The sequence below is a fragment of the Ranitomeya imitator genome, chromosome 9 (assembly GCF_032444005.1).
Source record: "Ranitomeya imitator isolate aRanImi1 chromosome 9, aRanImi1.pri, whole genome shotgun sequence".
Lineage (NCBI taxonomy): Eukaryota > Metazoa > Chordata > Amphibia > Anura > Dendrobatidae > Ranitomeya > Ranitomeya imitator.
This window is the reverse complement of record NC_091290.1, coordinates 45498470-45524495: the sequence shown is the minus strand read 5'-3', so window position 1 is coordinate 45524495 and position 26026 is coordinate 45498470. Positions and strand designations below refer to the sequence as shown.

General features: G+C 48.0%; 1 protein-coding gene across 2 annotated transcripts in view; it reads right to left on the bottom strand.

Annotated features, from left to right (window-relative positions):
* Positions 1-20038, bottom strand: part of CRACR2B (calcium release activated channel regulator 2B) — a 104096-nt gene extending 84058 nt beyond the window's left edge. The window contains exon 1 of one of the 2 annotated variants that reach the window (XM_069740214.1): positions 19996-20038. The gene's annotated coding sequence lies outside the window, so the exon portion shown is untranslated. The remainder of the gene's footprint in view (positions 1-19995) is intronic. The other variant, XM_069740215.1, reaches the window with a different exon arrangement.
* Between the last annotated feature and the right edge of the window lie 5988 nt (positions 20039-26026).

Sequence of the window (26026 nt, the reverse complement as noted above, 5' to 3'; positions counted from 1 at the left end):
GTGCTCATCTCCTGTACCAGTTGTGACTTGTATTGTTTAAGATTATTGTACTTGTTTTTATTATGTATACCCCTCCTTACATGTAAAGCGCCATGGAATAAATGGCGCTATAACAATAAATAATAATAGTAATAATAATTTTGTTTCTTTCCTAGGTTCTATAAATGTTTAGGCAGTAGCGTAGCTACCAGAGGGGCAGGGGGTGCGGCCGCCCTGGGCCCACAGCTCACAGGGGCCCACCTGGAGCTACACTTAATTAGCTAAGCTTGGTGATAGAGCAGGAGATACGATCTCCCTGCTCTACCTCAGGCAGGGGCTGGAGACAGGCAGTGAAGCTCCGCCCCCTCCCCCCAGTGCTGACACTGTACCTGTGTCCAGCAGACACGCCCACATTGCACGCTCAGTGAAGTGAACGTGTCTGCGGCAGAGAAGTCAGGACCATGGCGCTGGGGCTTCCCTCCAGAGAGGAGTAGGACAGGCGACACAGTGCTGTGAGTAACAGCTCACACTTCTGTCCGTAGTGGCCTGAGGTGTCTGCACTGTGCAGGGAGGAGGTGACAGGACGCTGCTTCTCTCCAGAAGACCCAGCCACATGCTGTATCTGCACTCTCTGAGACACTGGAGAGCAGCTGAATCTAAAGGTACCGTCACACTAGACGATATCGCTAGCGATCTGTGACGTTGCAGCGTCCTCGCTAGCGATATCGTCCAGTGTGACAGGCAGCAGCGATCAGAATCCTGCTGTGATGTCGCTGGTCGGGAAAGAAAGTCCAGAACTTTATTTGGTCGCTGGATCTCCCCGCAGACATCGCTGAATCGGCGTGTGTGACACCGATTCAGCGATGTCTTCACTGGTAACCAGGGTAAACATCGGGTAACTAAGCGCAGGGCCGCGCTTAAGGTACTGTCACACTAGACGATATCGCTAGCGATCCGTGACGTTGCAGCGTCCTCGCTAGCGATATCGTCCAGTGTGACAGGCAGCAGCGATCAGAATCCTGCTGGGAGATCGCTGGTCGGGGAAGAAAGTCCAGAACTTTATTTGGTCGCTGGACTCCCCGCAGATATCGCTGAATCGGCGTGTGTGACACCGATCCAGCGATGTCTTCACTGGTAACCAGGGTAAACATCAGGTAACTAAGCGCAGGGCCGCGCTTAGTAACCCGATGTTTACCCTGGTTACCATCCTAAAAGTAAAAAAACAAACACTTCATACTTACCTACAGCCGTCTGTCCTCCAGCGCTGTGCTCTGCTCTCCTCCTGCTCTGGCTGTGAGCGCCGGTCAGCCGGAAAGCAGAGCGGTGACGTCACCGCTCTGCTTTCCGGCCGCTGTGCTCACAGCCAGACCAGAGAAGCAGAGCGCCGGGAACAGACAGCGGTAGGTAAGTATGTAGCGTTTGTTTTTTTTACTTTAACGATGGTAACCAGGGTAAATATCGGGTCACTAAGTGCGGCCCTGCGCTTAGTAACCCGATGTTTACCCTGGATACCCGGGGACTTCGGCATCGTTGAAGACAGTTTCAACGATGCCGAAGTCTTTCCCCTGATCGTTGGTCGCTGGAGAGCGGTCTGTGTGACAACTCTCCAGCGACCAAACAGCGACGCTGCAGCGATCCGGATCGTTGTCGGTATCGCTGCAGCGTCGCTATGTGTGACGGGGCCTTAACAGTCCAGTGTCTGTATGATCTCATATCAGTAAATCCAAGGTTGTAAACACAAAACCCCCATTATGAAATGGAATAAATGGCGCTATAAAAATGTATAATAATAATAATAATAAAATTATAAAACCTTTTATTAAAATAAAAGTTTCAGTGAGTTTATACAGTGTGATAAATAGCCAGACAGAAGAAAAAAGCATCATAAGTAAGTGTGTATAGAAAATCACATATGGGTGTGGGCCCCTGAACATATACTCAGTCTAGACAACAAGACCCCAAAGGGGAGAAGGGAAAAAGAGGGGAGTAGACGAGCCAGGGGGTGTACTTTCTTCTTTAGAAGTAATATTCTACCTCCCCCTCTTTCTTCTGGTTGGCTCCTTTCCTTTTCCCTCTTTGGGATCTTGTCCAGACAACAGTATTTTTTTAGGGTTAGGCTACTTTCACGCTTGCGTTATTAGGCGTACATCGCAATGCGTCGTTTTGGAGAAAAAACACATCCTGCAAAGTTGCCCGCAGGATGCGTTTTTTCTCTATTGACTTGCATTAGCAACGCATTGCGACGTATGGCCACACATCGCATCCGTCGTGCAACGGATGCGTAGTGTTTTTGGCGGACGCGACACACAAAAAAAGTTCAATGTAACTTTTTTTGTGCGTCGTGACCGCCATTTTCGACCGCGCATGCATGGCCGAAACTCTGCCCCCTCCTTCCCGCTAATCGCAATGGGCAGCGGATGCGTTGTAAAACTGCATCCGCTGCCCACGTTGTGCTACATTTAACACACTGTCCAGCGGTACATCGGGCTGACGCATGGTGATGGCCCCATACCGATGCAAGTGTGAAAGTAGCCTTACCTGGATAAATTCTGGAAGCTATACCAATACACTGGCCTCTATACGCACCCACTGGCTGTTTCTATTTTCTTCTATTTAGCTCTTTGTTAAAGGGAACCTGTCACCCCGAAATTCGCGGGTGAGGTAAGCCCACCGGCATCACGGGCTTATCTACAGCATTCTGTAATGCTGTAGATAAGCCCCCGATGTTACCTAAAAGAGGAGAAAAAGACGTTAGATTATACTCGCCCAGGGGCGGTCCCGCTGCTGGTCAGGTCAAACGGGCGTCTCCGATCCGCTGCGGCGCCTTCCATCTTCATTACAAGATGTCCTCTTCTGATCTTCAGCCACGGCTCCGGCGCAGGCGTACTTTCTCTGCCCTGTTGAGGGCAGACAAAGTACTGCAGTGCGCAGGCGCCGGGCCTCTGACCTTTCCGGCGCCTGCGCACTGCAGTACTATCCTCTGCCCTCAACAGGGCAGAGCAAAGTACGCCTGCGCCGGAGCCGTAGCTGAAGATCAGAAGAGGACGTCTTGTAATGAAGATGGGAGGCGCCGCAGCGGACCGGAGACGCCCATCCGACCTGACCAGCAGCGGGACCGCCCCTGGGTGAGTATAATCTAACGTCTTTTTCTCCTCTTTCAGGTAACATCGGGGGCTTATCTACAGCATTACAGAATGCTGTAGATAAGCCCCTGATGCCGGTGGGCTTACCTCACCCGCGATTTTCGGGGTGACAGGTTCCCTTTAAGTATATCAGGCCTGTAAAAGTAGCAGCCCACAGACAGGGACAGACAGTGACCAGATTCTAAAGAGTGGGAGCTATTGCAAGTCCCATTATACAGCATGGGAGCTACTGCGGGGGTCATTATACAGTGTGAGAGATAATGCAAGGGCCGTTATACAGTTTGGAAGCTGCTGTCGGGCCATCATACAGTGTAGGGGCGTATATACAGTGTTGGGACCACTGTGGGGGCTGTAAAGGGTTTGGGGCTACTGTGAAGGCACATAGACATTTTAGTATGTAAGAGCACAATGGTGGCATTACTATGTGAAGCAGTATGAAGAACAATGCTATTGTACCACACAGCAGGTGCAGTAATAGGGACCTATATGGAGCAGCCGCTCAGTATTGGGGTATCAGGTGCAGTAATAGGGACACATATGGCAGCAGAGGCTCAGTATTGGGGCATCAGGTGCAGTAATAGGGACACATACGGCAGCAGCGGCTCAGTATTGGGGTATCAGGGGCAGTAATAGGGACACATACGGCAGCAGTGGCTCAGTATTGGGGTATCAGGTGCAGTAATAGGGACACATACGGCAGCAGCGGCTCAGTATTGGGGTATCAGGGGCAGTAATAGGGACACATACGGCAGCAGCGGCTCAGTATTGAGGCATCAGGGGCAGTAATAAGGACACATACGGCAGCAGCGGCTCAGTATTGGGGTATCAGGTGCAGTAATAGGGACACATACGGCAGCAGCGGCTCAGTATTGAGGCATCAGGGGCAGTAATAGGGACACATACGGCAGCAGTGGCTCAGTATTGGGGTATCAGGTGCAGTAATAGGGACACATACGGCAGCAGCGGCTCAGTATTGGGGTATCAGGGGCAGTAATAGGGACACATACGGCAGCAGAGGCTCAGTATTGGGGTATCAGGTGCAGTAATAGGGACACATACGGCAGCAGAGGCTCAGTATTGAGGCATCAGGTGCAGTAATAGGGACACATACGGCAGCAGCGGCTCAGTATTGAGGCATCAGGTGCAGTAATAGGGACACATACGGCAGCAGAGGCTCAGTATTGAGGCATCAGGTGCAGTAATAGGGTCACATACGGCAGCAGCGGCTCAGTATTGAGGCATCAGGTGCAGTAATAGGGACACATACGGCAGCAGAGGCTCAGTATTGAGGCATCAGGTGCAGTAATAGGGACACATACGGCAGCAACGGCTCAGTATTGGGGTATCAGGTGCAGTAATAGGGACACATACGGCAGAGGCTCAGTATTGAGGCATCAGGTGCAGTAATAGGGATACATACGGCAGCAGCGGCTCAGTATTGGGGTATCAGGGGCAGTAATAGGGACACATACGGCAGCAGAGGCTCAGTATTGGGGTATCAGGTGCAGTAATAGGGACACATACGGCAGAGGCGCAGTATTGAGGCATCAGGTGCAGTAATAGGGACACATACGGCAGCAGCGGCTCAGTATTGGGGTATCAGGGGCAGTAATAGGGACACATACGGCAGCAGAGGCTCAGTATTGGGGTATCAGGTGCAGTAATAGGGACACATACGGCAGAGGCGCAGTATTGAGGCATCAGGTGCAGTAATAGGGACACATACGGCAGCAGAGGCTCAGTATTGGGGCATCAGGTGCAGTAATAGGGACACATACGGCAGCAGCGGCTCAGTATTGGGGTATCAGGTGCAGTAATAGGGACACATACGGCAGCAGCGGCTCAGTATTGGGGTATCAGGGGTAGTAATAGGGACACATTCGGCAGCAGCGGCTCAGTATTGGAGTATCAGGGGCAGTAATAGGGACACATACGGCAGCAGCGGCTCAGTATTGGGGCATCAGGTGCAGTAATAGGGACACATACGGCAGCAGAGGCTCAGTATTGGGGTATCAGGTGCAGTAATAGGGACACATACGGCAGAGGCGCAGTATTGAGGCATCAGGTGCAGTAATAGGGACACATACGGCAGCAGCGGCTCAGTATTGGGGTATCAGGTGCAGTAATAGGGACACATACGGCAGCAGAGGCTCAGTATTGGGGTATCAGGTGCAGTAATAGGGACACATACGGCAGCAGAGGCTCAGTATTGGGGTATCAGGTGCAGTAATAGGGACACATACGGCAGAGGCGCAGTATTGAGGCATCAGGTGCAGTAATAGGGACACATACGGCAGCAGCGGCTCAGTATTGGGGTATCAGGGGTAGTAATAGGGACACATTCGGCAGCAGTGGCTCAGTATTGGGGTATCAGGGGCAGTAATAAGGACACATACGGCAGCAGCGGCTCAGTAGATGGTGATGGGGCTGGAATATGAGAAGTGAAATGTGTCTTTGCTGTATTCTCTGCAGCCGAGTCGTTGCTGGAAGAAGTTGTCATGTCGGTCTGGGTCAGTTGGAAAAGACGGGAAAGAACGTCAGTGGTAAGTCACCATCTGTAACTGTGCTGTGATCTATGTTCTGTAGGACTGGTAGTGATGGTCTTTGTGGAGTGTTTTTTAGTTACAGGGGGATCATCGGCTGAGGTTCTTATACACGCAATTACAGTGCCACACCGTAGTTGTAGTCAGGGGTTAGGGGCCCACTCAGATATCTCGCCCCCCCTGAGCTGAACCCCTAGCTACGCCTCTGTGTTTAGGGTAACATTTCTGCCTAAGTTTCCCTGTTATATTTTTAAAGAACTTTTGGATCCATTCTGTTAAGGACAACACATATTGTAATTGTCATACTCCAGCAATCTTTTTTTAGACAATCCTTAATTAAATTCTTGATAAGGCTCCAAACTACTCGTGTATGACCACCTGACCCTAAGAGAACATAAATGGTGAAAAAAAAACGCAATTCCACCATTGTTTTTTGGGGGTTTCGTTTTTTCTTACTTCAATAGGATTCACCAGGTCAGTCCAATAACGGCAATAGCAAACTTACAAGATGTTTTTATGCAGAGTTCAGTACTCAGAGAACTGCTACATCTGTGGCAGATAAAAGAGATTAAAGCAGCCTAGTAAGTGAAAAATTGCTGGAACCAGGGTCTCTTCCCCAACATCATGCTGCTCTCGGATGGAGTAGCAAAAGCCTCTTGACAGATTCCCTTGATATTTTTTTTATTTTATTTTATTTTTTTAAGGGAAGTAGAGTGACCAAAAATCAGCGATTCTGGCATTTACATTTTTGGTTTTGGCTAGTGATGGGCGAATGTGCTAAGGTGTTCTCTCAGCATGCTCGGGTGCGAACAGAATGTCTTCGGCGTGCATGGAAAATATATTTGAGTCCCCGCAGCTGCATGTCTCGTGGCGACAGCTGCAACACATGGAGGGATTGCCTGTTTCTTAAGCAGTCCTTGCATGTGTCGAACAGCAGCAAGACATGCAGCCATGGAGACTCGAACATATTTTTCGAGCATGTCGAAATCACTTGGTCCGCACCTGAGCATGCTCAGATAATACTTTACCCGAGCACGTTCTTTCATTACTAGTTTTGGCGTTTACAGCACAAACTTATGTTTTGAAAGATTGGACTTTTTTCGGACACGACAGTACCAAATACATTTTGGCTTCAGCAGGCCTTTGCCATCCTGCATTGTTGTCACACTAATAATTGCGCCAATCTCATCTGAGCTGAGCTCCGGCTGCTGCAGTTACAGGCAGATGTCGGCCAAGTATCACAGCCGGCATCTGCCTTACACACTGCAGGCTCAGCTCCCGAGCCATCTCCACACAACGCTTAGTGATCTCAGCCAAAAACATACGTCACTGGTCGTTAGTGCATTATATAACCAATTTTACCCCTGAAATTTGCTAGAGGTTAAAATCAGAGTGAGCTGCCCCTATACTTACCCACCTGCCGCTTCATAGAGTGCAGGGCTCCTTTAAGAGTCTGACCTCACGGTGAATGTCACTTGTTCAGTGACGGCAGCTTTTGCCACGGTTGTCATATATTGTCCTTGTCGCTGGCCACCAAACTATATGATGAGAACAGCAAACAAGACCGGCACAATATACACTGTACACACTGTAACTATTGACCCCATTAGTAGTGTGAAGATACACAGTAAGGGATCTCCAGGATACGGACAGCAATGGAAAGTCTGAACACTGATCTGCTGCCCTGCAATAAGAAAACTGCAGAACACTACTTGTATGATAAATCTGCCCTAAAATAAAAAATGGCCAGTATAGGAAAACTCAAAGGCTATGCATCATCTGATATAGGAAAATATACATGTTAGTAGTTACTTTTACTTAATAACATTGTACTAAGAATCAGTCTCCAATTTTTACCCTTTTTTATGACCCCCTAATATGCAGATTGCAGCCTGATCGAAGATTCAGATTTTTCTCTTGTGGGAGTGTCTCTCTCTGTAATACAGGCTAGACATGACACTGGTGTGTATCCATGGTGCTTCATTGCCTATATATCAGCACAGCTTCTATCCTGAACTTATTCTCTCTTCACCTGCTTTCCACCTTATCTGCAGGATGTTTTCTCTGCAATCCCCGAGACTGTTCATGCTTTCTCCCCTCTCCACTGGAGGCCTGAGAACAATCAATCACCTTTCCCTGCTTCTGGAGTGCTCTGTACACAGATCTCTAGAGAAGAGTTGGAGAAAAGGGAAAGCTTTTAGATCTTAGCAGTAGCTCTGATGGATTTGTATGAGGTTTTTTTTTTGTTTTGTTTTTTTGCAAACACCGAGCTAGATAAAGAACTTATCCAGTTTGTAGCTGGATCACCTCATATATTGCCAACTCAAAAATACTATATACTGCCCATCCAAGGGCAGCTGTCAGAGGACGTAACTGGTCTAGATCGACCTGTTCTATTCAAACCTTTCCGAATGGCTTTAAATGCCAAATCTTGAGTTTTCCAATGCAAAACACCTCCCAGAAGCGTGCGACGTGCTAATCCCACACGACATGCCTGCGTAGAGCGAGGCTGTGTGTGACGGTATAATGTACGGTCTCTAGAGCAGGGGTGTCAAACTGCATTCCTCGAGGGCTGCAGACAGGTCATGTTTTCAGGATTTCCTTGTACTGCACAGGTGATAATTTAATTACCAACTCATTATTTGTGTAGGTGATTAAATTATCACCTGTGCAGTACAAGGAAATACTGAAAACATGACCCGTTTGCAGCCCTCGAGGAATGCAGTTTGACACCCCTGCTCTAGAGCAGGGATCCCCAACTCCAGTCCTCAAGGCCCACCAACAGGTCATGTTTTCAGGATTTCCTTTGCATTGCACAGGTGATGCAATTATTACCTGGGCAAGACTAAGGAAATCCTGAAAACATGACCTGTTGGTGGGCCTTGAGGACTGGAGTTGGGGACCCCTGCTCTAGAGTATCTGTGATGTGTCACAGGTGAGATAAAATGACAGTGATAATATAAAATGGGCGTTCAACCATAACTGGTACAGGGACTTTTTTTTTTTCTTTTCAGTTGGGTTTTATTAAACATTTTGCACCGTTTACCATATACATAGCTTCTGTGGTTGCAGAATGAGCTACCTGAGGATCCATCAGTGAGCTGGCTCTGGACGGTCATTTTTTTTTTTTTTATCTTTATTCTAAGTTTTTCTTGACGGCCACAAAATGACTCAACCTTCATATGGTGATAAATTATCCGAGAAGAGCTCAGAAGAAGGGAGATAAGAGATGTAAACGAGCTCACCCAGTGTTCCCAGTGACTTCATTCTGCAGGCAGAAAGGCTAGAGAAGGCAGAAGGTGCAAAACATTAAAGAAACGCAACAGACAAAATTATTATACTCCGTTGCCGCTGTGTCAAGAGGCTTTTTGCCACAATCGCGAAAGAATCGCAACATTTTTATTTTTTTTTTTTTTTTTTTTAACGTGGCAAAAAAAATGCAACGCTGCCAAAACACTTTAACACAGCCTCTATGATGAGACCTCAGTGAGTGGCTGATTTTATTTTTTTCAATTTTGGCTGTGTCTTTTTTGTAGCCATAACTTTATTTTTTTCCACTAAAGTCAGTATGAGGGTCTTTTTATGGGACAAATTGTATTATATTTTAACACATTTTTGGGGGTACCTATAAGTCATTGTGTAATGTAGATCATTTTTTTCTGCACCTCCTATAACAGTAAAAAGGGTTTTTTTTTGGCTTATTTTATACTGTTCATGTTTCATACCAAATACTCTGTTAAATGAATTTTCCAGGCCACTCTAGTCACATGGATTCCTAATATGTATAGCTTACTTATTTTTTTTGTTATAATTACTGTATGTAATAGGAAAAAATATATATATATATATATCTACTATATAAAGCTGAATGTGTGTATGTGTGTGTGTGTATGTCCGGGATTGGCATCTGCACCATCGCAGCTACAGCCACAAAATTTTGCACAGTCACACGTCTGGACCCTGAGAGCGTCATAGGCTATGTTGTGAGGCGAAATTTTAACCCCGCGCGTTCCAATTCACCAAACAATTTTGCCCCTATCTACATAATGGGGAAAAAAGTGAAAGGAAAAGTGTTGGAAGCGTTGCAGCTACAGAAACAAAATTTTGCACAGTCACACGTCTGGACCCCGAGAGCGTCATAGGCTATGTTGTGAGGTGAAATTTTAACCCCGCGCTTTCCAATTCACCAAACAATTTTGCCCCTATCTACATAATGGGGAAAAAGTGAAATGAAAAGTGTTGGAGGCGTCGCAGCTACAGCCACAATATTTTGCACAGTCACACGTCTGGACCCGAGAGCGTCATAGGCTATGTTGTGAGGTGGAATTTTAACTCCGCGCTTTCCAATTCACCAAACTATTTTTCCCCTATCTACATAATGGGGAAAAGTGAAAGGAAAAGTGTTGGAGGCAAATTGACAGCTGCCAGATGTGAACAAGGGGGACTTAAAGAATGAGAGCGATGGCGCCAAAGAGTATATACCGTACAGTTGCTAAGGTGGGGCCCCGACATGGGATACTCACCACACACGGGGATATGAACACACACACAAAATGCGCCACACACTACCACGTGCTTGAACACATATACCACCCTCAGCACACATTTCACCACACATACACCAACCTCGCCACATAAAAGTCGAAACACAAAAGTCGCCGCGCGCAAAACTCACCACATGCAAAAACTAGGCTCACGCAAAACTCGCCACAAGTGCAAAACTCACCTCATGGAAAACTCGCCACACGCAAAACTTGCACACGCGGAAAAATTGCCACATGCACAAAATTTGTAACACATGCAAAAGTTGCCTCACACAAAACTTGCACATACTCAAAATGCACCAGACATAAAACTCACCACGCGCAAAACTCGCCATGCCCAAAACTTGCTGCACACAACTTGCAACACTAACATGCAACTCGACACACAAAAAGTTGCTACACGCATGTTGCCACACAAAACTCATCTCACAAAAGTCGCTACATGCATGTCGCTACACACAACTCAACACACAACTTGACAAACGAAACTCACCCTAAAACACACACAAGTCTGGTATTAGCCTTCAAAAATAAAAATCTGATTAATAAGCAGACAAACTACAAGAGCAACAAATGTACCATATAGAAAATACGGCAGCTGTCAGTCACATGACCTGTCTATTATGTGTATGTGTGAGCTAATATATACTGCCAGGGGGAGGGCTTCCTGTTGGCTGGGGATTTATCAGGCTGCCAATTTATCTTACAAATACTGAGGTAAAAATACTGACCAAATAACGTGTGAACGAGGTCTAATACAGGAGATCACACAGGTATATACTATATACAGGAGGAGATGACATACAGGTATATACTATATACAGGAGGAGATGACACACAGGTATATACTATATACAGGGGAGATGACACACAGATATATACTATATACAGGAGAGATGACACATGACACACAGGTATATACTATATAGAGGAGGAGATGACATACAGGTACATACTATATACAGGAGGAGATGACATACAGGTACATACTATATACAGGAGGAGAAGACACACAGGTATATACTATATACAGGAGCAGATTACCTACAGGTATATACTATATACAGGAGGAGATGACATACAGGTATATGCTATATATAGAAGATGACATACAGGTATATACTATATACAGGAGGAGATGACACACAGATATATACTATATACAGGGGAGATGACACACGTATATACTATATATATAGAAGGAGGTGACATACAGGTATATACTATATATAGGAGGAGATGACATACAGGTATATACTATATATAGGAGGAGATGACTTACAGGTATATACTATATATAGGAGGAGATGACAGGTATATACTATATACAGGGGAGATGACACAGCAGGTATATACTATATACAGGGGAGATGACATACAGGTATATACTAAATACAGGAGATGACATACAGGTGTATATTATATATAAGTAAGATGACAAACATGTACTGTATATACTGAGGTGAAAATGAGAGGTGTGAGGTGAAAATGAAAAGGTGTGAGTGCAAAATGAGAGGAGTGAGGGAAAATAGTGTAGTAATCGGAAAATGACAGATGTGAGGTCGAAATGACAAGTGTTAGGGGGGAATGAGAGGAGTGAGGGAGAAAATGAGAGATGTGAGGGGGAAAATTAAAGATGTGATTGGGAAAATGAGAGGCGTGATGGGAAAATAAGAGAAGTGACGTGCTATAACTAAACACAGATATTTACTATGCCCAGGCAACGCCGAGCTCTTCAGCTAGTATATATATATAGTTCATTCTATCAGATTTTTTTATGCATTTTTTACAATACAATGTCCAATGGAGCAGGGTTAAAGCACCATAATTTGATGGCACTTAGATCATCATTAGGTTAAGTAACACCATTGGCTACCTATGAGATCAGACATAGGACTGAAGAGGACCCCCAGCCAATATATGGGCCCCTTTCAGTCCCATAGCTCATCATAATGCATAATTGCAACAGCTTAAATAATTATGGTTCCGACCATTCATATTGTGACAGTTAGCTACAGCTACTGCAATACCCTGCAAATGGGTTAAGCAACATAGCTAATCAGAAGAACTATGCTACATTTCTAATTGGATGTATTTGCCAATATTATTATACCTACTACATATTGGGATAGGAATACTCCTTTAATGATATCGATTATTCTGGGGGAAAAGAACATATATGTACACACACACATACACGGGGTGTAAACGACTAATTATCGACTGCACATAGGATCACATGGCTCCAGGGCAGAGGCGAGATTGCTCAGCACTTAGGTAATCCTCTCCCTCCGGTTCATGCAGCTGCTCTCTAAACACTGGGGCGTCTGTTATAATGAGAGTCATAAATACCTGCACCATTGGAGTAACTGATTATTTGGTGACACCTCCCTGATAAGCTGCCATATGGATCCCAGGCAGGTCTGGTGCAGTCCTGTGCATTAGTCCTCGCTCTGTGGGATTTATTCACTTGTTTGCATTGGATTTACACAGTTCGGATCCTAATTTACCTACAGGGAGGAAGCGTTGTGATTTACCTTTAAACTGATTTTCATACATTTGGATGCGCCACAGACGGGGCCCGGAGTATTCAGCGGAGCGCGTCATCGCCACAGCGGTGCTAGTTTTCCTTAATTCATACTAAGCTCACATAAGCCATACCTATTACTTCTAATTAATGAGGTCACGATATAAAAGGGCTCATTACCTGGAATGAAAGTTACTCTTCAATCTTTTCAGGATCATATCTCTATCAATAAACAATACACATTTAGTGAATCTAAATGGATTTATGCGGGAACCCTTTAAAGGGAATCTGTCATTAGGTTTTTGCCATCTAATCTGAGAGCAGCATAATGTAGAGACAGAGACCCTGATTCCAGCAATGTGTAACTTATTGGGCTGCTTGTTGTAGTTTTGATAAAATCCCTAGTTTTCTTTTCAGCAGGATATTGTCACTAGAGGACTAGTAAACCTGCTTGATCTTCATGAGCTCTGTATAACCCCGCCCCCACCACTGATTGGCAGTTTTCTGCCAGTGCAGTGTATACAGAAAGCTGCCAATTAGTGGTGTGGGCGGGGTTATACAGAGCGCAGCATTCAGAGAACTGCTAGAAAAAAATGGCGATTTTTGTTCAAAACTGCAGTGAGCAGCCCAGTAAGTGATACATCACTAGAATCAGGGTCTCTACCTCAACATCATACTGCTCTCAGATGAGGTAGTAAAATCCCTTTAAGGGGCAAGGTAAGTGAAAAACAATCCCTTTAAAAAAAAATGAAATAGTGTATATAATATTAAAAAAAATGAAATAGTGTATATAATATATACTCAACCCTCTGTTCTAGCGCTGCGTCCCCAATGCTCATTGCTGATATTATTTGGGTTGCATTGGCTGCAGACATCACAGCCCGTATAGTGTAGGAGAAATCTGCAGCCAATCACTGGGCTCATCGGTACGAGGTGTATAAAGCAGCGAATGCCAGTGATTGGATGCAGACGCCACACCCCAAATAGTGATTGGCTGAAGATCGGCTCAGCGGTACTTGCCATATACCACTCAGGAAAGTGATTGGGTGCAGACGTCACATGGGGTATATGGGCTGTGACGTCTGCATCCAATCAGACATCCAGTTCGACAGCCACAACAGATGCAGCCGCGAGGACTCATGCAGCACACCAAAGACACTCGGTTAGCATCTGAGCATGCTCAGATAACACTTTATCCCAGCACGCTCCCTCCTCACTAATAGACATATTTTTTTACATATGGTAATGTAGCCATTGCCGTGACATACATTGGTGTCTATGTTGGAGAAAAACTTTAAATGCAGTGTGAATGAAGCCTTAGAAAAGTATAAAAGTACTCTCACCAGCACTCTATTAGGGATCTATCAGATGTACAGACCCCAATATTCCCAAGACGGGTCAGAAGGAATTATTTTCCCTTGTCAGCAGAGGGAGTCATGTTGCATTTTAGTGGTTACAAAATGTAATAAAGCCACGGAGATGTTGTTCCAATAAATTCCAAGAAACCACAATCTCCCCCGACTCCCCGATACACATGATCGTTCAGCCAAGGCTTCATGTGTTTCCAACGGGGAGAGAGGAGAAACCTGCCGCAAGTCACCTCTGGCAATGGCTTCCCTCAAAACTCACGATCAGCTGGTGATATTCCAACCGTTTGATCCATCTCTTCCCCGGCATCATGTTGGGAGAACCCCAATCACATCCGATGGTCGGGCAGTCCTTCTGAAATTGCCAAAATCATCTGATTTTCGGCTGAGGTGTATGGCGACCTTCACAAAGAGCAGCAACATACTCGTCTTATTAAGGGTCGCGGAGATCCACTCTCGGATTCACCTTTACATATACATTTGGCTTTTCTATCTAGTAGCACAGTCTGATTAAATGCTGTATACCACCTCAACATGTTCACCCCGTATATATCTCTATATCTGCCCTGCACACACGTATATACTCCCCACCGCCACATACAGTAGTCGTACGCGTCCAGGGGGGCCGTCACATGATCCTAATTCCTCCTCTTGACAACATTAACAAGGGGATTAAAGCCGGAGTCATTCATCAGCTTTACGTGTCACAGAGTCTTATAAGTCAGCAGGCGATGTACTTGCCCATTCAAGATCTAAAGCCTGTTGACAAAATGTTGTAATCGCTTAACTCTCCTTTGGCCGAGGTTACCTGAGGTGCAGCATAAAAAAAAATTAAATTATCACATTTACAGGTTGAAAAAGTACTTAAAAAGGCGTATAACTTTTGAAAGACTTTCCGTTATTTTTTAGGTTTTTTTTTTATTTTAACGTGGCTCATTCTACACAGCTGTACTTCATTTATCAAGAGCTTGAGTGATCAATATTTGTACATCTGCCAAATTATTCAATATTTTCCAGGATGTATGACAATATCCCGCTACAACCTAGGCAGGATTCAGGGTGCAGTAATAAGCAGCTTGCAATGTACTAACAAGGCTGCATGCAAAACGGTCCGTGCATCTAACTTCTATCAATACTCTAGGGCAGTGTTCCCCAACTCCGGTCCTCAAGAGCCACCAACAGGTCATGTTTTCAGGATTTCCTTAGTATTGCCCAGGTGATATAATCCTCAAGAGCCACCAACAGGTCATGTTTTCAGGATTTCCTTAGTATTGCCCAGGTGATATAATCCTCAAGAGCCACCAACAGGTCATGTTTTCAGGATTTCCTTAGTATTGCCCAGGTGATATAATCCTCAAGAGCCACCAACAGGTCATGTTTTCAGGATTTCCTTAGTATTGCCCAGGTGATATAATCCTCAAGAGCCACCAACAGGTCATGTTTTCAGGATTTCCTTAGTATTGCCCAGGTGATATAATCCTCAAGAGCCACCAACAGGTCATGTTTTCAGGATTTCCTTAGTATTGCCCAGGTGATATAATCCTCAAGAGCCACCAACAGGTCATGTTTTCAGGATTTCCTTAGTATTGCCCAGGTGATATAATCCTCAAGAGCCACCAACAGGTCATGTTTTCAGGATTTCTTTAGTATTGCACAGGTGATATAATTCCATCACCTGTGCAATACTAAGGAAATCCTGAAAACATGACCTGTTGGTGGCTCTTTCTTGAGGACCAGAGTTGGGGAACACTGCTCTAGGGAAAGCTATAACTAACAGGCTGCAGCTCTTAAGCGCCCCTTTACGCTCTGTAAGCGTTTCTTGGCTTCATTCAGGAGAGAAAATGTCAGGACACAGATTATAAGGTCAATACCATCTCTACCAAACAAAGATCACAGAAGCAGACGGGGCAGGATGTGCTCACAAGTGACGTTATCTACTCATGTGCCACGTCATTTTAGGGTATGCGCACACGTTGCGGATTTTTCCGCGCTGATTCTGCAGAATCCGCAGGTAACATGACCTGCGTTTTACCTGCGGGTTTTCTGCGGATTTCGCCTGCATTTTTACACCTGCGGATTCCTATTGAGGAGCAGGTGTAAAACGCTGCGGATTCCTCACAAAGAATTGACATGCTGCGGAAAATAATCTGCTGCGTTTCTGCGCGGAATTTTCCGCAGCATGTGCACAGCGGATTTGGTTTTCCATAGGTTTACGTGAGGACCAAGCATAAAACAAACCCTTTGCGATACATAAGGTTGATACTGACATTTTAAACATTTTTGCCACCCTTGGTGGTTTTTTTTTTTTAATGCACCTGTAATTAGGAGATGGCTGTCGTGAAAAAAGTTACACTTGTGAAAAAAAAAAAAAGTCACAGAAACATCGGACAATTTGATTAAATACAGCAAATAAAAAAGTGAGAATAACAGACAGCACTTGGACCAATGTTATTTAATGGGGCAGTGCAGATGAGTGATTTTTTTCACTGGACGGATCTGCGTACGAAAAAAAAATTAAATAAAAAAAATAAATAAATCACAGCATACACTAGTTTCTTCCATAAATCGGATGACATTTGTCCATTCACATCTATGAGTGCACCAAAAAATAAAAATAATAATAATCAGATGCCATATGGAGCCACAGTCTAGCATAATGTCTGATTTTTACGGGGACATTGCAATTTAGTAACATATGAAACTGTAAAAGATTAATAGCTGCTGTCGAAAAAAAACCAAAAAGATTATACATGGACTGCACAAGGATGGCGAGTGAGAAAAAAAAATTGTCTGAATTTTCTGGATAAAACTCTAATGATTTTTTATACGCCAGTGTGAACCAGGACTTGAAAAAACAATTGAAGTCCCGGACCCCCCGCAGCTAATAAGGGTCTGTCTGGTTTTCGTCATGCCGTCCAGCATTTACTAGACATTTATGCAGCATTTTTGGCAAAAAATGCTATTGAAAAAAACAAAATTAATTTTGGAGATAATCATGGAAAGATGTTCTATTGCAAATACGACAGAACAGAATAAGAGCGAGATACAAATGCTAGTGTGAATGCGTCCATAGTAATGCACAGATGGGCAGAGAGTATAGCGCTTACCCACACTGCACACAATGGCGTATTGTGCCTGAAGAGGGATGAACGAGCCCCGCAGCGCCCACCGATACCTGTCTGCACAATCCTCAATATTCGCGGCACTGGCAGAAGGGATATTGGTCTGTATATTACTATAATCCAGAACCAATCATACAAAAAAACTGCAAGTAAGCAGAGATGCAGAACGGATCCTACATTTCTAAGGTCGAAATATGGATCAGAGTTTAATCTACCTTTATTATCACTGCGGTATTGAATTTTTTTTTGTCTGTAAGCCAAAATAATAATAAAAAAATTGCTCCACGCATTATTTAAAAAAAAAAAAAAAAAAAAAAAAAAAACAGCGCTTGGATGACATATGGATGATTTGTGATGCGGGTGCAGATCTAAGTCACTTACCGTATTCACAATCCCATTGCTCCCATTAATTTGAATGACCCGTTTAAATCTATGGCTCAGATAAAGGGCGCAGTCAGACGGTCATATAAATCGGACCGCAGTGCTCGGACTGGCCGGCGGCTCTCCCGACCCAAGCGTGACGGCTTCATATATTTCTATGCAGCCATGGCGCTCAGGTCGGGAGAGCCGCCAGCCAGTCTGAGCACTGCGGTCCGATTTATATGGCCGTCTGACTGCGCCCTTTTAACTAATTAACCCTATACTTCTATACAAAGCCTAAATCCCCAGATCACTCGGGCAGACTTCCGCGCCCATACAGATAACTTGCTCCAGATCTGAAGAAGCCAGGGCCGGACTGGCCATTTGGCAATTCTGGCAAATGCCAGAAGGGCCGGTCTGGTTATGGGCTGCCTTGTGTGCTATGTTGTTAACAGAATCAATGTTTTCAAGACACCCATACTGTTAACAGTTGTGACGGAGCACAAAGCCGGTCACTCCATCACTTACCCCAGCAGGCCGTGGGTATAATTAGAAATATTGGTGTTGTAGTAAATCTTGTTATCCTCCATCCAAGGTAATATTAGTAATATATCCCCATCTGGTACTTGGGGACGGGGACAACATGGGCCTGTGTGATTTCAAATGCCAGGGCTGAATTTCATCCCCAGTCCGTACCTGGAAGAAGCTCACACTATTTTTTTTCCAGAGTTGTTTTTACAATGTTTTGTCTATTTATCTACAGACAATATTTTTGAATTATCGCTTACATTAATCAGTTAGATGTGTTGTCAGAGGGGGCTGCCACTACCGAGACCCCCACAAAACACATTTCCAACTATGTCATTGCAATACAAAGGAATTCCGATAAATCTCAGGTATTTCACAACGGTTGGAGGAGCGGCCCTGCACATGTGACTAGTGCACCCGTACAGCACATGTCAAATATCTGTAATATGGATCAATGAGAAAGCGCAGAATCAATATTTTTTTTAGAAACAAGAAACTTATTTAAAGTGTAACAAAGCTTTTAAATAATTTCTAGCTTGCAACCACGGGGACTGGAACATATTATTCGAGCACACCGAAGACACTGTGTTAGGACTCGAGCATGCTCAGATAACACCTTACCCCAGCACGTTCGCTCAACACTAGTGACAACCAGTGTGGCCCGTGTTACAGATCCCGGGTGGATTGTCTCACAGTTTCAACAACTGCTGAATGGATCTTAATCTCTTCCATAAAAGGGAGAAAAGTCTACTGATCCTGTTCTTCTGCTAAAGTAGAAGAATTATATTTAAAAAATATTTATATTTAAGAAAATTAATCTGCTGCTTAATTTTATAAAGGGGATAGGTTCCCGATTCTGCTGACGGGGGCAGGTCCTAGTGGCTCGACCTGTAAATTGAACAACCCCTTTAATAGGTTGAAAAAAAAAATAGATCCATTGTATAGCTGATGCAAATGGAAGCAGAGGAACCCCATTGATTATTATGGGGTCCACAAGGGGGGCACTTTTTCTTCTGCTCTAAATACAGACACAATGGAACTGAGACGGACCCCATAATAATCAATGCGGCCCCCTCTGTTTCCATCAGATATGTTTTTGACAAATTCTGGATTGTCTGTTCTTAAAATTGGAACTGAAGAGGTCAAAGTGCGAGTGTGGATCCTGCCTAAGAGGAAGATGACACTCACAGAGGGTAGAATACGAGTCTAGCGCCACGCAATGCCCCCCAAACTGGCGCTGGGATCTCACAGATCACACACAAGCGCCATCTCCAGACACTTTACTGGAATATCTTATGACACTCAGCGCCGGAATCACCAAAAGAGACGGTTACATGGAGAGTCCGCAGTCACACTGACCCCACACGGGAAAGGATTTAGAAATGGCGCGGGTATCCCACTTTGGATGAGGCTTTGCTCAGGGTGAAAGCTGCAGAAATTCTGCATCAAAATCCACAGGTAAGGGAACATCTGTGACACTGATATGTGGCAGGAAGAACGGTGACGGGGGCAGCACCATTCCTCCCATCAAGCATGATGGCAGCAGACCCCATTATAAGTCAGTCAGGCTCGGCTGGTGTCCATACGGCCACTGGTCCTCCATGGGTCGCTTACTATCCTATAAAACCAGAACGCACATGGGACAAAGGAAGAAAACATATGGATTCTGCAGTCAGTGCACCTTGCATGCGCCCCCCATACCATGAGCCCACCCTTAGTGCACATATAACAGGAAAGCCAACAGATCCCAACTCCAGTCACTGGGGTATCAGTCATTATTCATGTACAGAATCACTGTAGATCTGAAGCTTCTCCCCCAGGCACCTGCACAGAGCCCCCCGTACCATGAGCCCCCCATACCGGGAGCCCCCCGTGCACTCACCTGAGCGCTGCACCTGCTGCTATTACCAGCCCTGCTCCCGGATCCAGCAAGCGCACAGAGGGCGTGGCCTCAGGACGGGGCGGTGACTCCTCGGGTGTTAACCTGTGCACTGCTGGCTAATTCTAGTCCGGGCGCTTGGAGAAAGCGATTATTCCCGCTCAGTGAAAGTTGTGCTGCGGTTCTGTGACACTGTACAAGTCACACGGATGGAGGGCGCAATAATGACACGAAGGCAGAGGTTTGTGTCTCCTCAATGCGGCGAATGGATAGAATGTCTCGGCTCTTGCACACGTTTTCCTTACAGACTGACTCAAAAATGTTTTTCTTGGACACGTAAGAACATAGAACGTAAGAACATTGATGGAAATGGTCATTGTCTGTCGCCAAAATGGCGCAATCTTATCAGCTATGGATCGGATTCACAAAAATGGGAGTTTCGTCCAAATGTTACATAAAGCCGCACAGACCTTCCATTATTTCATCTAGTTTACCCCTTATCTGTGGATTTCCTGCAATCTGTCTACTCCCGGTCACACAGTCCATCACTTATCGTTATTGGCGAGGGCGCAACAAGAGTCCAGTGGGTCCCGGTGACAACTATGGACCTGAGCCCCCACCTGCACGTTGGTCAGATGTATGGGTCCCGGAGACAACTATGGACCTGAGCCCCCACCTGCACCTTGGTCAGATGTATGGGTCCCGGTGACAACTATGGACCTGAGCCCCCACCTGCACCTTGGTCAGATGTATGGGTCCCGGAGACAACTATGGACCTGAGCCCCCACCTGCACCTTGGTCAGATGTATGGGTCCCGGAGACAACTATGGACCTGAGCCCCCACCTGCACGTTGGTCAGATGTATGGGTCCCGGAGACAACTATGGACCTGAGCCCCCACCTGCACCTTGGTCAGATGTATGGGTCCCGGTGACAACTATGGACCTGAGCCCCCACCTGCACCTTGGTCAGATGTATGGGTCCCGGAGACAACTATGGACCTGAGCCCCCACCTGCACCTTGGTCAGATGTATGGGTCCCGGTGACAACTATGGACCTGAGCCCCCACCTGCACCTTGGTCAGATGTATGGGTCCCGGTGACAACTATGGACCTGAGCCCCCACCTGCACGTTGGTCAGATGTATGGGTCCCGGAGACAACTATGGACCTGAGCCCCCACCTGCACCTTGGTCAGATGTATGGGTCCCGGTGACAACTATGGACCTGAGCCCCCACCTGCACGTTGGTCAGATGTATGGGTCCCGGAGACAACTATGGACCTGAGCCCCCACCTGCACCTTGGTCAGATGTATGGGTCCCGGAGACAACTATGGACCTGAGCCCCCACCTGCACCTTGGTCAGATGTATGGGTCCCGGAGACAACTATGGACCTGAGCCCCCACCTGCACCGTGGTCAGATGTATGGGTCCCGGAGACAACTATGGACCTGAGCCCCCACCTGCACCGTGGTCAGATGTATGGGTCCCGGAGACAACTATGGACCTGAGCCCCCACCTGCACCGTGGTCAGATGTATGGGTCCCGGAGACAACTATGGACCTGAGCCCCCACCTGCACCTTGGTCAGATGTATGGGTCCCGGTGACAACTATGGACCTGAGCCCCCACCTGCACCTTGGTCAGATGTATGGGTCCCGGAGACAACTATGGACCTGAGCCCCCACCTGCACCGTGGTCAGATGTATGGGCCCCGGTGACAACTATGGACCTGAGCCCCCACCTGCACCGTGGTCAGATGTATGGGTCCCGGAGACAACTATGGACCTGAGCCCCCACCTGCACCGTGGTCAGATGTATGGGCCCCGGTGACAACTATGGACCTGAGCCCCCACCTGCACCGTGGTCAGATGTATGGGTCCCGGAGACAACTATGGACCTGAGCCCCCACCTGCACCTTGGTCAGATGTATGGGCCCCGGTGACAACTATGGACCTGAGCCCCCACCTGCACCTTGGTCAGATGTATGGGTCCCGGAGACAACTATGGACCTGAGCCCCCACCTGCACCTTGGTCAGATGTATGGGCCCCGGTGACAACTATGGACCTGAGCCCCCACCTGCACCTTGGTCAGATGTATGGGTCCCGGAGACAACTATGGACCTGAGCCCCCACCTGCACCTTGGTCAGATGTATGGGCCCCGATGACAACTATGGACCTGAGCCCCCACCTGCACCGTGGTCAGATGTATGGGTCCCGGAGACAACTATGGACCTGAGCCCCCACCTGCACCGTGGTCTGATGTATGGGCCCCGGTGACAACTATGGACCTGAGCCCCCACCTGCACCTTGGTCAGATGTATGGGCCCCGGTGACAACTATGGACCTGAGCCCCCACCTGCACCTTGGTCAGATGTATGGGCCCCGGTGACAACTATGGACCTGAGCCCCCACCTGCACCTTGGTCACATGTATGGGCCCCGGAGACAACTATGGACCTGAGCCCCCACCTGCACCTTGGTCAGATGTATGGGCCCCGGAGACAACTATGGACCTGAGCCCCCACCTGCACCTTGGTCAGATGTATGGGTCCCGGAGACAACTATGGACCTGAGCCCCCACCTGCACCTTGGTCAGATGTATGGGTCCCGGAGACAACTATGGACCTGAGCCCCCACCTGCACCTTGGTCAGATGTATGGGCCCCGGTGACAACTATGGACCTGAGCCCCCACCTGCACCTTGGTCAGATGTATGGGCCCCGGTGACAACTATGGACCTGAGCCCCCACCTGCACCGTGGTCAGATGTATGGGCCCCGGTGACAAGTTTGGACCTGAGCCCCCACCTGCACCTTGGTCAGATGTATGGGCCCCGGTGACAACTATGAACCTGAGCCCCCACCTGCACCTTGGTCAGATGTATGGGTCCCGGAGACAACTATGGACCTGAGCCCCCACCTGCACCTTGGTCAGATGTATGGGTCCCGGAGACAACTATGGACCTGAGCCCCCACCTGCACCTTGGTCAGATGTATGGGTCCCGGAGACAACTATGGACCTGAGCCCCCACCTGCACCTTGGTCAGATGAATGGGCCCCGGTGACAACTATGGACCTGAGCCCCCACCTGCACCTTGGTCAGATGTATGGGTCCCGGAGACAACTATGGACCTGAGCCCCCACCTGCACCTTGGTCAGATGTATGGGTCCCGGAGACAACTATGGACCTGAGCCCCCAACTGCACCTTGGTCAGATGTATGGGCCCCGGTGACAACTATGGACCTGAGCCCCCACCTGCACCTTGGTCAGATGTATGGGTCCCGGAGACAACTATGGACCTGAGCCCCCACCTGCACCTTGGTCACATGTATGGGCCCCGGTGACAACTATGGACCTGAGCCCCCACCTGCACCTTGGTCAGATGTATGGGTCCCGGAGACAACTATGGACCTGAGCCCCCACCTGCACCTTGGTCAGATGTATGGGCCCCGGTGACAACTATGGACCTGAGCCCCCACCTGCACCGTGGTCAGATGTATGGGCCCCGGTGACAACTATGGACCTGAGCCCCCACCTGCACCTTGGTCAGATGTATGGGCCCCGGAGACAACTATGGACCTGAGCCCCCACCTGCACCGTGGTCAGATGTATGGGCCTCGGTGACAACTATGGACCTGAGCCCCCACCTGCACCTTGGTCAGATGTATGGGTCCCGGAGACAACTATAGACCTGAGCCCCCAACTGCACCTTGGTCAGATGTATGGGCCCCGGTGACAACTATGGACCTGAGCCCCCACCTGCACCTTGGTCAGATGTATGGGTCCCGGAGACAACTATGGACCTGAGCCCCCACCTGCACCGTGGTCAGATGTATGGGCCCCGGTGACAACTATGGACCTGAGCCCCCACCTGCACCTTGGTCAGATGTATGGGTCCCGGAGACAACTATGGACCTGAGCCCCCACCTGCACCTTGGTCAGATGTATGGGCCCCGGTGACAACTATGGACCTGAGCCCCCACCTGCACCGTGGTCAGATGTATGGGCCCCGGTGACAACTATGGACCTGAGCCCCCACCTGCACCTTGGTCAGATGTATGGGTCCCGGAGACAACTATGGACCTGAGCCCCCACCTGCACCGTGGTCAGATGTATGGGCCCCGGTGACAACTATGGACCTGAGCCCCCACCTGCACCGTGGTCAGATGTATGGGCCCCGGTGACAACTATGGACCTGAGCCCCCACCTGCACCGTGGTCAGATGTATGGGCCCCGGTGACAACTATGGACCTGAGCCCCCACCTGCACCTTGGTCAGATGTATGGGCCCCGGTGACAACTATGGACCTGAGCCCCCACCTGCACCGTGGTCAGATGTATGGGCCCCGGTGACAACTATGGACCTGAGCCCCCACCTGCACCGTGGTCAGATGTATGGGCTCCGGTGACAACTATGGACCTGAGCCCCCACCTGCACCTTGGTCAGATGTATGGGCCCCGGTGAGAACTATGGACCTGAGCCCCCACCTGCACCGTGGTCAGATGTATGGGCCCCGATGACAACTATGGACCTGAGCCCCCACCTGCACCTTGGTCAGATGTATGGGTCCCGGAGACAACTATGGACCTGAGCCCCCACCTGCACCTTGGTCAGATGTATGGGTCCCGGAGACAACTATGGACCTGAGCCCCCACCTGCACCGTGGTCAGATGTATGGGCCCCGGTGACAACTATGGACCTGAGCCCCCACCTGCACCTTGGTCAGATGTATGGGCCCCGGTGACAACTATGGACCTGAGCCCCCACCTGCACCGTGGTCAGATGTATGGGCCCCGATGACAACTATGGACCTGAGCCCCCACCTGCACCTTGGTCAGATGTATGGGTCCCGGAGACAACTATGGACCTGAGCCCCCACCTGCACCTTGGTCAGATGTATGGGCCCCGGTCACAACTATGGACCTGAGCCCCCACCTGCACCTTGGTCAGATGTATGGGCCCCGGTGACAAGTTTGGACCTGAGCCCCCACCTGCACCTTGGTCAGATGTATGGGCCCCGGTGACAACTATGGACCTGAGCCCCCACCTGCACCTTGGTCAAATGTATGGGCCCCGGTGACAAGTTTGGACCTGAGCCCCCACCTGCACCTTGGTCAGATGTATGGGCCCCGATGACAACTATGGACCTGAGCCCCCACCTGCACCTTGGTCAGATGTATGGGCCCCGGTGACAACTATGGACCTGAGCCCCCACCTGCACCGTGGTCAGATGTATGGGCCCCGGTGACAACTATGGACCTGAGCCCCCACCTGCACCTTGGTCAAATGTATGGGCCCCGGTGACAAGTTTGGACCTGAGCCCCCACCTGCACCTTGGTCAGATGTATGGGCCCCGGTGACAACTATGGACCTGAGCCCCCACCTGCACCTTGGTCAGATGTATGGGCCCCGGTGACAAGTTTGGACCTGAGCCCCCAACTGCACCTTGGTCAGATGTATGGGCCCCGATGACAACTATGGACCTGAGCCCCCACCTGCACCTTGGTCAGATGTATGGGCCCCGGTGACAACTATGGACCTGAGCCCCCACCTGCACCGTGGTCAGATGTATGGGCCCCGGTGACAACTATGGACCTGAGCCCCCACCTGCATCTTGGTCAGATGTATGGGCCCCGGTGACAACTATGGACCTGAGCCCCCACCTGCATCTTGGTCAGATGTATGGGCACTGGTAGCGTTCTAAATCCATAAAGACACACATGTCCTCCCTCCAATAATATAATAATAGTATCCCCCATCCTGGTGTAATGTATTCCAGGAATACAAAAGCAAACGCTCCAGCTCCTAAAATCATTTCTTTATTCTTCTTCATCAATTAAAACATGGTGATGCAGAATCCCCAGTAATAATAGTATGCACAAAGCAGACACTGGCAGTCCAGCAACGTGTTTCGATCCTATAGATCTTTGTCACAGAGACAAAGATCTATAGTCCTGATGGAGTTCCGTGCACCTGTGGCGGTCGGTGAGCTGGCTAGGGCTTACAGCCCAAACCCACTTTTTTTCACTTTTTGCTT